The 17,938-nt window shown below is 39.2% G+C and overlaps 1 protein-coding gene across 4 annotated transcripts in view; it reads left to right on the forward strand.

Annotated features, from left to right (window-relative positions):
- Positions 1-17,938, forward strand: part of LOC148349024 (roundabout homolog 1-like) — a 112,565-nt gene that overhangs the window by 18,921 nt on the left and 75,706 nt on the right. The window lies entirely within an intron of this gene.

The following is a 17,938-nucleotide window of genomic DNA, read 5'->3' on the forward strand; positions in this document are numbered from 1 at the left end:
GAACGGGATCAGGACCCAATCGCGTGACGTTTCTCACACAAGCCTTTATTTTACGGGAAATGGGGAGTTAGGCAGTGGTCTGGCGTGGAAGGGCAGGAAGCTAGAGACCGACGAGATCGATAACAATTGTCCGACTAAATATCAGAAAGATGGGGTCAATACCGGACAAGATTGATATTGAAACAGGATATAGATATTAAACAGGACAAACTAGACGGGAATGAAAACTGGAGAAACTAATAAACAGGACAAAAATAGACGGGAACGAAACTGGACACCGATTTTAAACAGGACAAAATAAAGGGGAACAATACCGGACAGGAAATAACAACAGGAAACAGGACCGAGTAAAAGCCCACGTCTTGCGAGCAGAGGTTTGTTGACGGACCGACACACGAAGAGTGAGAGCACTGAGCTTAAATAGACATAAAGCCAATCTGTCAATGAGCCGCAGCTGGCGCCATGGCAACTGTGACAAATAAAAAAAAATACTAAATGGCAATGTGGTAAGATTTAAAAAAATGGGGGGCAGTTTTTAATCTGAGTGTAAATAAAACAAAAAAATAACAACTGCAAAACAAAACACAAAACATTACCTAATTAAAAAAAAAGTACATTCTTTAAATATTTTCTTTTCTATTTTAATCAATTTTAACTTTATTCCACGAAAATATAAACAACTTAATGATAAAAATAAATAGAAAAATAATAACATTATGAAAAATACTTATATCATTCCGTCAATATCAAATTAAAAATATGTAAAAAATAAATAAAAATCTGCTTGTTTTTATGCATAATTTTCTTTGTTTTTCATATTTTGTTGATTTCACCAAAAATAAAAACAACTTAAATACAGCAAAATGGCAAAGAAATTCTACCTACACTTCTACCTTTTGATGTTGTTTTAAATGGATGAAAAATGGGTTTCTGCAGTTTGAAGCGATGTCCATTTTCACATAGTGTGGGACTAAAAAACATTAAAAATAAAACAAAAAGAATAAGAATCTCGTTAAGAGATTAACTGTTCTAAATGTCTTTTTTTTATCTTAATTGTTTTCCTATTAACTCATTCACTACTAGCCTAGTTAACTCTTTGCCAATCTACTTAGACGGAATAAGAAGGATTGACAAAAGCTGGTTATAGCATTGGATTTTCTAGATGGTTCTTTGACGTCTGTGGCCGTCTTTGGAAGTGAATGAGTTCACATAACCACATTTATACTTATATGGTTGTTAGGACCAGGACAGGAAACGGGAAGTAGAACCCACTCGCGTAACGTTACTCACAGTTTATTGGAAAGAGGAGAAAGGAGCGCACACTCAATCCGGAGTAAATTGCTCTGAACGCGGAAGAGGTCAAAATCAAACAGATCGTGGCGAGACCAAAACAGGAGCAAAAACAAAGTAAAAAACAGAGATTCACAGGGCTTGGCAAAACAAGAGCAAAAAAACAGGAAAAACAGTGATTATCAGGGCTTGACGTGTCAAAACAGAGTTTCGCAGACGCTCCGACCAAAGGCGACTCACAGGACAGCGTTTAATTAGTGACAGGGAGCAATCCGTCAACGAGTTTCAGCTGATGTCCATGGGCGGGGCCAATTGGGCGCCCTGGCAACCTTGACAGTGGTACGATCTAGCCTCTGTTAGATGAGGCAGTTACTCTTATTTTAAAGTCTATAGAGGCCAAAAAACATGAAAAATCTGGCAAACTGAAATCACTGGTAACTGGGTTTGTTTAGGCTACGAAAAGCTAGCTGTTGTGACAAAAGCTGGTAATAGCATTGCAATTGTCGATGGTTCTTTGACGTTTGTGACAGTCATTGGCAGTGAATGAGTTCACATAACCACATTTATACATCGATGGTACGATCTAGCCTCTGTTAGATGAGGCAGTTTCTCTTATTTTAATATCTACAGAGGGCAAAGAACGTTAAAAATATGGCGAACCGAAATCACTGGTAACTGGGTTTGTTTTGGCTGTTAATAGCATTTCATTTTGTAGATGGTTTTTGACGTATGTTGCCGTCATTGGCAGTGAGTGAGTTCACGTAACCACTTTTATACTTCTATGGTACGATCTAGCCTCTGTTAGATGAGGCAGTTACTCTTATTTTGAAGTCTACAGAGGACAAAGAACATGAGAAATCTGTCAAACCGAAATCACTGGTAACTGGGTTTGTTTTGGCTACGAAAAGCTAGCTGTTATGACAAAAGCTGTTAATAGCATTGCATTTGTAGATGGTTCTTTGACGTCTGCGGCCGTCATTGGCAGTGAATGAGTTCAGATAACCATTTTTATACTTCTATGGTACCATCTAGCCTCTGTTAGATGATGCAGTTATTCTTATTTTAAAGTCTACAGTGGACAAAGAACATGAGAAATCTAGCGAACCGAAATCACCTGTAACTGGGTTTGTTTTGGTTACGAAAAGCTAGCTGTTGTGACAAAAGCTGGTAATAGCATTGCAATTGTCGATGGTTCTTTGACGTTTGTGTCTGTCACTGGCAGTGAATGAGTTCACATAACCACTTTTATACTTCTATGGTACGATTTAGCGTCGGTAGATGAGGCAGTTTCTCTTATTCTAATATCTACAGAGGGCAAAGAACGTTAAAAATCTGGCGAACCGAAATCACTGGTAACTGGGTTTGTTTTGGCTGTTAATAGCATTTCATTTTGTAGATGGTTTTTGACGTATGTTGCCGTCATTGGCAGTGAGTGAGTTCACGTAACCACTTTTATACTTCTATGGTACGATCTAGCCTCTGTTAGATGAGGCAGTTACTCTTATTTTGAAGTCTACAGAGGACAAAGAACATGAGAAATCTGTCAAACCGAAATCACTGGTAACTGGGTTTGTTTTGGCTACGAAAAGCTAGCTGTTATGACAAAAGCTGTTAATAGCATTGCATTTGTAGATGGTTCTTTGACGTCTGCGGCCGTCATTGGCAGTGAATGAGTTCACATAACCACTTTTATACTTCTATGGTACGATTTAGCCTCTGTTAGATGATGCAGTTATTCTTATTTTAAAGTCTACAGTGGACAAAGAACATGAGAAATCTAGCGAACCAAAATCACCTGTAACTGGGTTGGTTTTGGCTACGAAAAGCTAGCTGTTGTGACAAAAGCTGGTAATAGCATTGCAATTGTCGATGGTTCTTTGACGTTTGTGTCTGTCACTGGCAGTGAATGAGTTCACATAACCACTTTTGTACTTCTATGGTACGATTTGGCGTCGGTAGATGAGGCAGTTTCTCTTATTCTAATATCTACAGAGGGCAAAGAACGTTAAAAATCTGGCGAACCGAAATCACTGGTAACTGGGTTTGTTTTGGCTGTTAATAGCATTTCATTTTGTAGATGGTTTTTGACGTGTGTTGCCGTCATTGGCAGTGAGTGAGTTCACGTAACCACTTTTATACTTCTATGGTACGATCTAGCCTCTGTTAGATGAGGCAGTTTCTCTTATTTTAATATCTACAGAGGGCAAAGAACGTTAAAAATCTGGCGAACCGAAAAAAACTGGTAAATGGGTTTGTTTTGGCTACGAAACGCTAGCTGTTGTGACTAAACCAGAACCCCGACAGACAGCAAACGTTAAAGAATCCCGCAACTCGGCCTGATTGGAAAGGAGCTAGCTGATAGCGGCTTCTCCCGAGCTAACAAGACTCCCCGGGGCCCTCCCCGAGTTGACAGTGATGAGCCCAAGCTCTTGGCTAATGAGGGCTTTTTTCGTTCTGGATGATGGGGCTGATGGGATATCTTTGTACATGGAAGGGTTCTGGAATTGCCGCGTTCCTTCAGTCCCCCTCGAGTAATGCCGACTTGTTATAGGCTTGGCTTGAAAACGAATTGATTAGCGAGATTACATATTGCACTTGTTGGAACGGTAAAGCGTTTTTAGATGCGGAGCTGATTTAATCAATGGCTGACTGAGTTTGTCATTGGGTAAATATGCGCTTCATACATTTGCGATAGTGTTAGCTTGGGCGCTGAAATCTGTGATTCATAAGTCCTCTTGTTTACCCAACGTTTGAGTTACTGAGCGGAGCAGAGTTCACTACTCTTGGGAGAGTAACAGTGGAATTAAGGGTGTTGAAGTCCATATCGAACTTCCACTCAGATTTTCTCAATTTGGAAAGGATTGATTGTTACTGCCTGCCATGCTAAGCTTTCCCCCCTTTTTGATGCTAAACCAATTGTTGACACATGGGCAAAAAATATGACGTATTTTAAAGAATCTTCGATCATTTTTCCCTACAAAATAAGAAACAAATATCCTTTCTATAGCAACCCCTATGGGTGTAAACTACTTAATTTGTTGCAATAAAAATCGTATTGTTAAGTTTTTGCGAGTGTACCCAAGTGAGGAAAAGCAGTAACTGAGGCAGGGGTGCTCAAAATAGGGATGGCATTTTATGACAAAATCAGGAACAAAGTTACAAACAAGGATCACAAAACAAATGACTTGTCCAAACCAAATCAAACATGACAATTCCCGACCAGAAATAAATAACAAAATGGAAAAGCAAATGTAAGTACAGTCACAGACAAACAAGGGGTACAAAACTACTAACTATCTGTCCAAACAAGACACCGGAAACTAAACAAAAAAACAACAACACCAGGTATGGCATTGGATATGCAATCAAAATAGGTATGGTATTTTATGACAAAACCAGGAACAAAGTAACAAACAAGGATCACAAAACAAATGACATGTCCAAACAAAATCAAACATGACAATTCCCCAACCACAAATAAATAACAAAATGGAAAAGTAAATGTAAGAAACAGTCACAGATAAACAAGGGGTTACAAAACTACTAACTAGCTGTCCAAACAAGACACCAGGAACAAAACAACAACACCTGGTATGGCAGTGGAAATGCAATCAAAATAGGGATGGTATTTTATGACAAAACCAGGAACAAAGTAACAAACAAGAGTCACAAAACAAATGACATGTCCAAACAAAAGCAAACATGACAATCCTCGAACCAGAAATAAATAACAAAATGGAAAAGCAAACGTAAGAAACAGTCACAAACGAACAAGGGGTTACAAAACTACTAACTAGCTGTCCAAACAAGACACCGGGAACAAAACAACAACACCTGGTATGGCAGTGGAAATGCAGTCAAAATAGGGATGGTATTTTATGACAAAACCAGAAACAAAGTAACAAACAAGGATCACAAAACAAATGACATGTCCAGACAAAATCAAACAAGACAATTCCCCAACCAGAAATAAATGACAAAAACGAAAAGCAAATGTAAGAACCAGTCACAAACAAACAAGGGGTTACAAAACTACTATTTAGCTGTCCAAACAAGACACCAGGAACAAAACAAAAAACAACACCTGGTGTGTCAGTGGAAATGAAATGATGAAATGAAATGATCTGCATTTATATAGCGCTTTTCAAGTCAATGACTTCCCAAAGCGCTTTACATTGTGCTTCACATTTCCCAATAGCGGCTGTGATCTGTGCAGCCATGTAAGGCGCTAACCTGCTTATTGGGGGTAATTGGGGGTTCAATGTCTTACCCAAGGACACTTCGACATGTAACACGGACAAGCCGGGATTCGAACTGGGATCCCTTAATCCTAAAACGATCGCTCTACCTCCTGAGCTACTGCCGCCCCCAAATGCAATGAACAAAGTAACAAACAAATACAATGGCTGCAAACAACGGGCACAAGGTCCAAACCATAAACAGGAATCAAAAAACAAAAAAAACAAAAAACAAACGTGGAAATGAAAATGACCCAGCGCCGTGTGCTGTCCATGATGTCCTTATAAAGGGTCAGTATAATCAGGGACAGGTGTGTGGTGATCTGAAACACATGTGCCCAGCTCCAAACCAGTTTGGCGCCCTCTGGGGGATGGTAGTGTACCCGATCCTAACACTATTGTTTCAAATAATAACAAAAACTCATGTTCGATCTCATAAGTATCACTCTTATGCATAGAAAGTTACAATTTTATGACACAAATTAAGACACCCGCAGTAGAATCTGACATGTTTGGGCACCATTTTACTCCTACGGAAGCCCGAATGAACAATTTGTTGAGGTAGATTGTCCCAGTGGCGCTTTTAGTATCCGACGACCACTGCATGTGATGGTCGTTGAGACATGTGATTCGGACTGTTTTCTATTGTTTCATTCTCAAGCCACTCATGCTAGCCACTTGGCAGTCCATGGCTCCTACATAAACACATATATCCATTTCTGTGTACAGTCAAAATGGAGTGAAATAGTTCAAACACTGAATTTAAATTGTCTTTTTTTACTGACAGGTAATCATACTTAAACATAATTCCTCTTTTATTGAATATTTTGATAATTATTTTACATAGAGGAAGAAACAATACCAAATCAATTATATAGCAACATCGTTCTTTACTTGAAACAGTTATTATGAAATTTACTTTGCGTACTGTTTTAAAACAGTGGGTAATAAGTAAAATTTCCTTTTTTTTATTAACTAAAAACTTTACAAAATGTAAACATCATTTGTCTTATTTTATTTAAGTATTAATACATAGAACGGATTTGCTTCTAAATACTTTTAAATTCTATCTATCGAGCTACATACCAAAGCCAAATTCGCCTCATAGGACGTGCTAGAGTCACATTGCCCGAACATTCAGTCTCCTTCGCTCTTCCCAACCTGACACCGAACATTAAGCCCACAGCACAACAAGGGGTGAGTTCCTGTCTCATGCAACCCTTCATCAGCAGAGAGGCCTGCAGCTTACACTGGTTTACCCCCTCCGCATCATATGTCATTCTTAACTATCCTTCGCCATTCACCATTATCCCTAGCACACACTTTTGCATCGAATTAAATTAACCGACCTCACTTCCAAAGCACGTTTTCACGCCATCCATCCAAGCATATTTGGGCCTTCTATTTCTCACCACTTCTGCACTACAGATGTCAAGACCAGAACAGAGACAGGACCCACTTGCGTACGTTTCTCTCAGTTTTATTGGAAAGAAGGGAAAGAATTTGCACACACGATCCGGTGATCGCTGGTTGCGGGGAGCAGGTTGCTCTGAACACGGAATTGGTGCTTCCGGTGTCGGGAGCGGGAAAAAAACAGTTCAGTAGCCAGGACAGGAGAGCAAAAAAATGTGGTCGGGATCAGAAAATGGGTTGAAACCAGGAAACAGATGGGAGCCAAAACAGGAGTGAGTCAGGGTCGAAAAGCTTGCCTAGCATATGCTAAGGTTCGCAGACGGTCTAACAACCGGTGAAAGAAAAACTAGGGTTTGAATAGCTGCAGGGAGCCAATCAGAGTACGAGGCATTTGGCGCCAAAGGAGCGGGCACAGGTGCCTCACATCAGTAATCATGACAACATACATTAGTCAATTTTTTATTTAAGAATCACAACTCTTAAGGAGGGCAGCACGGCGGGGCAGTGGTTAGCGCGTGTGCGGCACAGTTCTGAGGTCGTGGGAACCTCCTGCGTGGGTTCAAATCCAGCTCCCGGCCTTACTGTGCGGAGTTTGTATGTTCTCCCCGTGCTTGTGTGGGTTTACTCCGGGCACTCCGGTTTCCACCCACATTCCAAAGACATGCATTTCAGGTGGATTGGCCGGTCCAAATTGTCCCTAGGTGTGACTGAGCGAGTGAGTTGTCTGTCCCCGTGTGCCTTGCGATTGGCTGGCAACCAGTTCAGGGTGTCCCCTGCCCACTGCCCGATGATTGCTGGGATGGGCTCCAGCACCCCCGCGACCCTACTGAGGATAAGCGGTGCAGCCAATGAGATGAGATAAGAACTTTTCAGTATAAATGATAGCATATGCTTTTTTCCCCCTCAAATGATTTCTAAACACACTGACACGTGTTTATTCCTCAAACCGAAACGAAACGTCGCCACCTGTGACCCTCCATCTTGCCCACGTTGGATTGCAGCAAATCTTCCGAAGATTGAAGCGCTTTCAGAATTGGAGCGCTCGCTCCAGGATGCGGCTTTTTCTCGGTAGCGGTTTGACCTCGCCTTTGAAAAAGACAGCTCTAAAGGTCATGAAAACGACGCGACCCCACAGATGCTTCGTGAGGTATCGTCCGTGTGAGCCGTTTTTTCTCCGGTGGGGCGTTTGGCAATCAATAGCGTCAATACGCTTTGTGGAGAATCTTCCTTGTTGTTTTCACACTAGAAAAGGCCAAAAATGCATTCACAAATCGTCGCCCCTCCCCCAAAAAGCAACTAATATATCCCCATTATAAAAGGGAAGTCTTGCAATTCATTCTTCCGTGCTTCTCATCTTTCCTCTTCAAATGGGCTGTCATTACTGACAATGTTCAAAGCCCTGAGCGCTGAGATAAAGATCCTTTTCCCGCCACAGATTCTCTCGCAGAGAAAATGCATTTAATTAGGAGATCTATTATTAGATGGCATCGCTTCGAGTTCACCTGTCAACCCACAGGCAAGCTTATGGATTTATGATTGTGTTTTTTTTTCTTAAAAATCAGATAATAAAGAAAGAGAGGGAAAAAAACTGTCTCTAAAATCGTTAGTCTAGTAAACAACCCCAGAGCTCTTTTTAATGATGCTTCTAAATATTTTCCTAGACGTGAACATTTTTTTTTATCAATACAATCACTCATTTTTCTCAGGTTGAGTTACAAAAAGGTCCCAAAATAGTCAAAACCTGCAAAGTAGAAAACTGTGTCATAAAAATGATTTTACCTTTCTATAGCATGGGGAGAAGTCCAGGAGAAGTCCATTTTGTTGGCGACAGAAAGTGTCTTCCTCTACTTTTTGTGCTTTTTTTGGGTCCAGAATGTTTTGTTGACATGAATGTTTTTAGGTAAACTGAAAATTGAAATTGATTTACGTGTTTGTCATGGAAGTCCATCACGCTGTTTGTGACTGCAACGTTATCAATGCACAGGCAGACCCAGACAGAAAAAAGACTGTTTAGCCAGCCAGAACGCATAACACAATGCTCAATGAAAATCCGCTAAGAAGTAAAACTGTGAAAAGTAAACCGTGATACAGCAAAGGATTAAATTATTCATACCATTAGTGGTTAAAAAGAAAAAAAAAAACAGTTTAAAACAGTTTTTGTTTTAAATGAGCTGGCAATTAACTTATACAGTATTGTCTATATCTACAGGTACATGCGATACTGCCCCCCTAACCATATAACCATAATATAGTATGCTAAATTTATGAACTAGTGAACTGCACTCATTAAAAATAAACATACAAAATAATGATTTAAAAAGAGGTATAGTGTATATTTTTAATAAGTCATCTAATAAAGTGTTTTAAAAGAAAAAGAGTGCAACAAGAAATAATCATCTTTTTCATAAGTGTAATTTTCTTCACTTAAAATAATATTTTAATAAATCATTTTAGCAAAATTAAGAAAGAAATCACGCTTTAAAAAAATTGTACAAATATAAAATATTCTTAACAAGATTATTCTGCTAACATTTCCTTTTTTGCATTTTAACAAATATTTTAAAGAATAATTTTCGTAAAAAAAAGAAAAAATCAATCATTTTAGTACGATTCTATTGCTCATTTAAAATATTTTATTTCAATAAATACATTTTTCGTAAAATGTAAAAAAAAACAAGGTTTTAATAATTGTTTTCCACGCATATTTTTGGTAAAACAAAAAGGTTTATAAAAAGAGAACTATGAGTAAAATGATCATCTATTTATAAGGTTCAATCTCTAAATTTTTAATATTTTTTTGTATTTTTTTCTCATGTTGGGTATTATTTTTCTCTAGTATTACACAAAAAAAAGTTTAAAATTTTGTAATATAAGGGAGTTAATATTTAAAATGATACAATAATAATATATATATATATATATATATATATATATATACCACGGCCATATCCCTCTAGTGGGAGGTGGCTAGAGTCATTTATAAAAATATTTATTTATGTGTGCATTTATTTATTGTACATTACATTACTTTACTTGCAACATACAAAATATTCAAGTTACATTGAATAAAAATACATTTTAACCTTATTGGCTGAAGATTTGTCCCATTGTCTTTCTATTTATCGTAAAATACAAAAAAATGTGGCAAAAATAAAAAACAATTTCTTAGTCAACAAAACATTCTGGACCCAAAAAAAGCACAAAAAGTAGAGGAAGACACTTTCTGTCGCCAAATTCATTGTATTTAAATCTTGGTGATTTGTTTGAGACATTACAACAAATGCAATTTTTCAAATTATTATAATTGTGAAAATTACCTCATGGGTGGTCCCTTCTCAAAGTTTTCTTCATTTTTCTCATGTTGAGTATTTTAAATTTTTCCTTGCCCTCATGTAGGTTTTAGATCAGGGGATGCTGTCATAATAGTCTGTAGTCTGTAATAATCTGTGGTCTGTGCAGCCCTTTCAGAGTGTCCCTTCTCAAGGTTTCTTCATTTTCCTCATGTTGAGGTTGCTGAGGTTTTCCTTGCCCTCGTTTAGGTTTTAGATTTGGGGATGGTGTCATAATGGTCTTTAGTTTGCAATAATCTGTGGTCTGTGCAGCCCTTTGAGACTGTCCCTTCTCAAGGTTTTTCATTTTCCTCATGTCGAGGGTTTTGAGGTTTTCCTTGCCCTCATGTAGGTTTTAGATCAGGGGATGGTGTCATATTAGTCAGTAGTTTGCAATAGTCTGGGGTCTTAGCAGCCCTTTGAGACTGTCCCTTCTCAAGGTTTTTTCATTTTCCTCATGTCGAGGGTTTTGAGGTTTTCCTTGCCCTCATGCAGGTTTTAGATCAAGGGATGGTGTCATAATGGTCTTTGGTTTGCAATAATCTGTGGTCTGTGCAGCCCTTTGAGACTGTCCCTTCTCAAGGTTTCTTCATTTTCCTCATGTCGAGGTTTTTGAGGTTTTCCTTGCCCTCATGTAGGTTTTAGATCAGGGGACGGTGTCATATTAGTCTGTAGTTTGCAGTAATCTGTGGTCTGTTCAGCTCTTTGAGACTATTTGTGATTAAGGGCTATACAAATAAACATAACTTGACTTGACTTGACTTGAAAACTTTGAATACAGACTTGAATAAATGATACAAGAATTCAATTTACTCAACAACTAAAATCCGTTTTGAAATCACAGTCCGACGATACAATTTTATCACCCCCCTGCAGACATCTCCAAATAATAGTTTGACATTTCTCTGGAACAAACATGACATCAGTCTTTCCTGTCCAAGGGAGATCAAAGGATCTTTTCAATCACAGCCTAGTGGAGAAACGTGAAAAGCAATTTGGTGGAGTCCGAAACCAGGACGACTATTTGCTCAGCGGAACGGATTGACAAGGGGGGTTTGTGGCGGTGGTAAGGGGAAAGGTCATCGGAGAATGGACTTCCAGAAGCTGTTCCGCATCCTTGCTGAACTCTTGACATCCGTTTCTGCTGCTCTCTTTTTATTGCTGCCGCAGCATTGCTTCTCCTTCCAACAGGTAATAAGGAGCTTGTGTTGGGGGGCAGTTCCCCCCGCCCCCTTTTCTCCCTTCACTGTGTGCCATTTTTAATATGATGCTGTAAGACCGACTCATTCGGAAAGGAAATCTTCCATCACAGAGGAAAATGAAATTTCTCACAAGGAATTTATTTTAGATGCCTGTTGGCTATTTGGAAATGGAAATTATACATGGTGGGGTGTGCATTTCACACCGAGCTTTTTTTGTCTGGATCTTTGACTAGTTTATTGCTATAAAATATTTACTGCAGCTACAGCTGTGACCAATGTTCCCTCTAATTTTCTTAGCGTTCACACAAAGTCGGTGAGCAACGCTTGAAACAACAGTGAGCAACAGCAATCCCAAGTGTGGCAACTAAATCATGATCAAACATGTCCAAAACTTGATATCACGTTACATTTTGCTGAGTTTCCGGCAATGCAAAATTATTTTTCACTTTTGAATGAATTGACTCATGTATTATTGCAAAGGTTGCAGGGCCTACAAACGTAATTTGTTTTTACAACAATTCTTTCACAAGATTTCCATTTGTTTTTTTTCCTGGTATCTTTTGTCGCATAATACTAACATTTTTGGGGGCTTATTTAGTCGGTTGCACGATACAGAACTGTATTTAATAACATTTTTTAGTGGAAGTACAATGTTGGCAACAAGATTGACTTGGTATAATGGGAAATTATTTGAATGCAACACAAACTTTTTCTTATTTTTCCCTGTTTTATTTTCATTTTTTAAATTCCTTTATAAAAAATCTCATTGTGTTTATTTTTTCCTAGCTTTTTTCTTTTTGATCTCTGTTTACTTTTTGCTTTTGTTTGTTTCTTTCCTTTTTTCTGAATTTTTCTTTCTTTTTTCTCTTCCTTTTGTTTCTTTTTTTCTCAGCTTTTCACTACTTTTTCATTTTGGTATTTTTTTATTTTTTGTTCTATTTCCCCCCCCTTCCTTTAAGTCATTTTGTGCACAATTTTACATAATATTTGGTCGTGTAGGGATTAAAGAAGCAAAAACAACCTGAAGAGCCGTTTGGCACCCAAAGAGCCGGTTCTTTTTAGTGAGCCGAGCCAAAGAAGCCGGTTCTCGAAAAACTCTACTGACTTCACTCAACTTCGTTCTACTTCGACATTGACTTCAAAATACCGCATTTAGAACACGGCGTCAGGGAAACCCGCGTATTTTTTCCATCATGTACTGTAACTTTGACTTAATTCGCTTCTTAATTAGCAATTTCGAGCCCTGATCTTTGCGAGCCGGCTAAATTTTCTTGTGCGCGGAAAAGCTCTGGGTAGTGCGCAATTGCGCACACACGCAGCCTAGAGGGAACATTGCGCTGGATAGATTTTCTTTTGCGTTGAGAAAATGCGGGCAGTGCACAATTAGAGGGAACATTGGCTGTGAAACGTATAAAAAGTACCAAAAATAACATCACAAAGTTGCAATATTAGCCGAATATCACTATTATTTGTGCACAAAATCCATTTTTCTTTCATTACTCAAGAGGATTTCAACTACAGACGCTGCCCTACTTACGAGCGAGATCGTTCATAAGTTGAATTTGCTCATAAGTTGCTTCAGTGCTATATTTTGTGTGTTTAAGGTTTACATAAGTATGTTTAAGGGTTGTTTAAGCAACCTGTATTGTTTTGTACTTAAAAATAAACATTTCATAAAATAATATGCTCTATAAAGATAAATAAAGTTTAACCTACTTTTGGAAGATGAACTTCAAGAGGTGCTCTTCCGTGGTAGAGAGTGGACGAAAAAAAGCGTTCCGACCATTTTCTCAACCGCATCAAGCTTTCTTATTTCACTTTCATTTTAAAAGAAACTTCTTTTCACTTTACACCAACCATATTGAATGCATGCACGAGATACTAAACAATAAAAATGTCAAAGTTCTTAGCGATTCAGATATTATTTAGTTTAGCAGAGAAGGTCTTACAGGACCTGATGGCTCACCACTGGGAAAAATATGTAGTGTCCCTCCTATGCACAGGGATGTTTCCTCATTATGGTGTGATTAACCTTGCCACTGCTGTGATTGAATCCAGGCGTTATTTTTACAATTCATTTCAACAGAAAAGACGTTATTGCTCATACCGTAATCCCTCGTTAATGGGGACCATCCCTCCTAGATACGTGAAAATCTGTAAAGTATCCCCCCCCGATCGCGGCTAAAATCGACCGAGGCTCATGGATCGTGACAGCACAGTTGCTGTTCATTTTAGGCAGAAGGTAGGAGGAAAAAGACGCCAAACATGACACAAATTTGCTCTCTTGGCTTCTTGCTCTCAGCAATATTCAACCAGGGATAATGGATTGTAACCTCAACCGTGCTTTTCATCTTCAACAGGCCTGAATGACACGCCTCTGGATAAAAGTGCATTCTGCTGGTCTCTGCTCATAGCAATATGGGATAACGGATCGACAAGTGCAGTTCACTTTTTAGTGGATAGAATGAGAAAAAGAGCCAACAAAAATTGTATTTGATTTCATTTTGTTAAATTTTAATTGAGTTAATAGTATAATTTTTATAAATGTCTTTTGAAAAATGATTTTAATCACATTTTTCTCTTGCAGTTCAGTAGGTAAAACAAAAATACAATAAAAAAATGCAAATATTTATTCGACTATTTTTTTTTTCATGTTAAAAGAATAATATTTTAAATCACTTAAATTATCTGTCATCTGTAGACGTATTCATTTATGTGTCCTCAAAAATGTCACTGTTGTCTATTGCCCTCACTTGGCCCTGCCCGATTGGCGCCGGCTGCGGCTCGTTGCCTGATTGGCTTCCTTCCTATTTAAGCTCTGTGCTCTCACTCACCCCTTGTCAGTCCGTCAACGAACCTCTGCACCCGCAAGACGTGTGTTTTGACTCTGTCTGGTATACTGCTTGTGTATGCTGTCCGGTATCGATCCTGTCTAACTCGGTCTGTTTGACATCTGACTCCAGTCTCCACTGTCTGGTATCAATCCCGCTTGTCTCATCCTGTCTAATATCTGACTCCAGTCTCCAGTATCTGTATCGATCCTGTCTGTCCCAACCTGTCTGGTATCGACCCCGTCGGTCCGGTTTCTGCTTGTGTATCTGGTATCGATCCTGTCCGTCCCGTCATGTCCAGTATCAACTCGTGTATCTGGTATAGATCTTGTCAGCCTCTGGCTTCCTGTTTTTCCACGCAGGACTTCTGTCTTACTTCTTCCGCCCAGCGATCGCCGAATCACTGGCGTTTGTCTTAACGTGCATGACTGCCCCATTCCCATTAAATAAAACTTGTGTGAAAACGTTATGCATCTGGGTCCTCCTCCTGTTCTGGTTCTGACGAAAAATATCTAAAATTATACCAAAACATTAGCAAAATTATTTACAAATGATTCAGGTTTTTAAAAAATATATATTTTTCCTATACACACAAAAAAACCTTCAATGATCCAAACTATCTGGCGTCTTCCATTTCAAATACAGTACAGGAAAATATTAGCTAAAGTGAGACCCATTATCAAACAAAGGGCAATTATTTCCCATAATTTACATACTACCCTCGGTCCAATGATTTGGCAGCTCAGAAGGACCAACAGCCCCCATTTTCATGCAACAGTAAAACATTAGCTTAGTCACCATCTGCCAATAACAAATGGAAGCTGCTTTGTTCTTACAAATAATGCAAATCAGCAAAATAGATTCCAACAATTAAATCCATATTTCATTAAAAAAATGACCTCAAAGTGCAGATGGCACTCTGGTGTATATTAAACTGAACTCAGGGTATCCAGATGTTCACCTACGTCACACAACGACACCGTTTAAATCTAATAATACTAATTAAAAAGAAGAGCCAAATTGTGACATCACGTGAAACTGATTCCTGTTTTATCGTAGAAAATCACATTAAGATTAGGTTTTTTTGCAGGATGATGTCAGTGATGTCCTGCCTGGGGTATTGTTTTTAAGACCCTTCTTCCACCCTTTATTAGCGATAGTGATTTGTGGGGATGCATGATAACTAACTCATAACGTAACAGATAATAATCTGCTTTTTGAGACAATAACATAATAAAAACTCACACATTTCTATTGATTTTTACGTTCTTATTTACTATCACAATAACATTATACAGCTTTGTTAAACATGTGGCTTCAAAAAAGGGAGTTTTTGAGAGCTTGACTTAATCAATGGATCAATACTAACTTAGTTTGTCATTAATAACTATAGTGACAAAATATTGTTATGAGTACCATAAAAATGATGTTTCGAAATTGCAGAAAGTGAATAGGATTCATGATGTGATGCTCCAATACTGAACAACACTTGCCTTTGCTATATCACTCTTTGTTCTCTAGTGGCATTATTTTACCTGTGCAGAAGCTTCCCTACTTAAGAACGAGATCGTTTGTAAGTTGAATTTGTTCGTAAGTTGCTTCAGTGCTATACTTTGTGTGTTTATGGTTTATATAAGTATGTTTATGGCTTGCATAAGTAAACTGTATTGTTTTGTACTGAAACAATAAACGTTTCATAAAATAATATTCAGATTCAGATTCAGATCTACTTTATTGTCATTCTAGTACACGTGTATACAGAACGAAATGTCGATACATCTGACCCGCCCAGTTTCCTTGAATGTACAGATATAAGTAAAAGTTGTATTGTATTATGGCTACGTATAAGTATTTTACCATAGTGCCGATAGTGCAAGAGGAGTAGCTAACCAGATGTGCAAAATGGGCAGTCAGGTTAACAAGTCAGGTAAACAGTAACATTAACACTGTAACAATAACGCTGTAAGTACAATAGTGCAGAGAGCAATTGTGCAAGGAGTGGCAAGCTATAAAGAACTGCCAGTAGTGCAAAAAGTCAAATTAGCAGCCGTTTAGATTTAGGTTAACTACCAGTATATGTTAGATTGACCATTTAACAGTCTAATGGCCAGGGGGACTAGACTATTGCGGAGCCTGGTGGTCCTGCACCGCACACTGCAGTACCTCTTCCCAGAGGCTAGCAGAGTGAACAGTCCATGATGGGGGTGAGAGGGGTCCCCGATAATGTTCTTAGCATGGGATAGGCAGCGCTTCTGGCCAATGTCCTGAATGGAGGGAAGTGTAGTCCCGATTATTTTCTCTGCTGTCCTCGTTACCCTCCTCACACTACCCCAGTCGGTAGCGCTGCAGCCTCCACACCACACAGAGATACAGCTGGTCAGGATACTCTCTATGGTGCCCCTGTAGAATGCGATGAGGGAAGGTCGGGGCAGGTGGGCTCTCCTTATCCTCCGCAGGAAGTACAGGCGTTGCTGTGCCCTCTTAACCAGTGATGCAGTGTTCACGGACCAGGTGAGTTAGGTAAAGATAAAGATAAATAAAATGGAGTTAACTTATTTTTGGAAGATGGGCTTCAAGAGTTAAGCAACTTACTCCTTTGTGGTAAAAAGTGTCCGAAAAAAAGCGTTCTGACCATTTTTCAACCGCATCAAGCTTTCTTATTCCGCTTTCATTTTAAAAGAAACGGCTCGCCTCTACTTTACACTTTACACCAATCATTATGAATGGATGCACGAGACATTAAAGAATAAAAATGTCAAAGTTCTTAGCGCGCTGGAGATACAGTATAGAATGTTTACACACAAACTAGGAAGAGGAAGCCGGATTTCTTCATCGGAGTGGATGCTGGGTGAGCTTTCACAGCGTCACACGCAGGTAGCGGCGTGAAGAACCACCACTACATGTCACGACCGGAACCAACAGTGGGCCAAAATGCAGCATGTTTCACACAACACTTTATTAAGGGATTGGGGGGAACAGGGAGAGGGGAAAAAAACAGCGATCAGGTACTCGCTGGACAGGAAGCCCCCGCAGCTGGTGACAGGTGGTGTGGCGGACAGCCGGGGCCGGAGAGCAAAGCGTGATTGTGGATCAGAACAAGTCTGATACCTGGGAGAGCAGAACAAAACGTGGTCATGGATTGGAACAAGTCAGGTAGCCGGGATAGGAGAACGAAGCGTAGTCGGGGATCGGAAGTGAGTCCCGGGACGATCGGGAAGCCAAGGGTAGGGGATCGATAGCAGGAATCAGGGGAAGGTATCAGGCAGAAAGACAAGGTGGAAATCAAAACGGGAGCCAAAAGTGCTTGCCTTGCATGTGCTGATGTTCGCTGACTGACTGACAAAGAGTGACCGAAAATAAAGCCCTTAAAGAGGGAGAGGGATAATTAGAAAACAAGTGGCAACTGGGGCTGAAAGAGTGAGCCCAGGTGATAGCCTGCTAATGCTATCACTATTGTTCTGGGCTTTGGTTTGCACCCAATCAGAATCCTTGGTCTCACTGTCGCCCTCTGCTTTGAGACAAAATAATTTTGCATCTGCAGATGCTCAGCAGAGCAATACGTTAAATACTCTTTGTATAAATTATGTTAATAATATAACGTGAAAATGTAAATTATTTTGAAAGGAAAATCCCCA

The sequence above is a fragment of the Urocampus carinirostris genome, chromosome 17 (assembly GCF_059441175.1).
Source record: "Urocampus carinirostris isolate Australia breed hairy pipefish chromosome 17, RoL_Ucar_1.0, whole genome shotgun sequence".
In the NCBI taxonomy this organism is placed as follows: Eukaryota; Metazoa; Chordata; class Actinopteri; order Syngnathiformes; family Syngnathidae; genus Urocampus; species Urocampus carinirostris.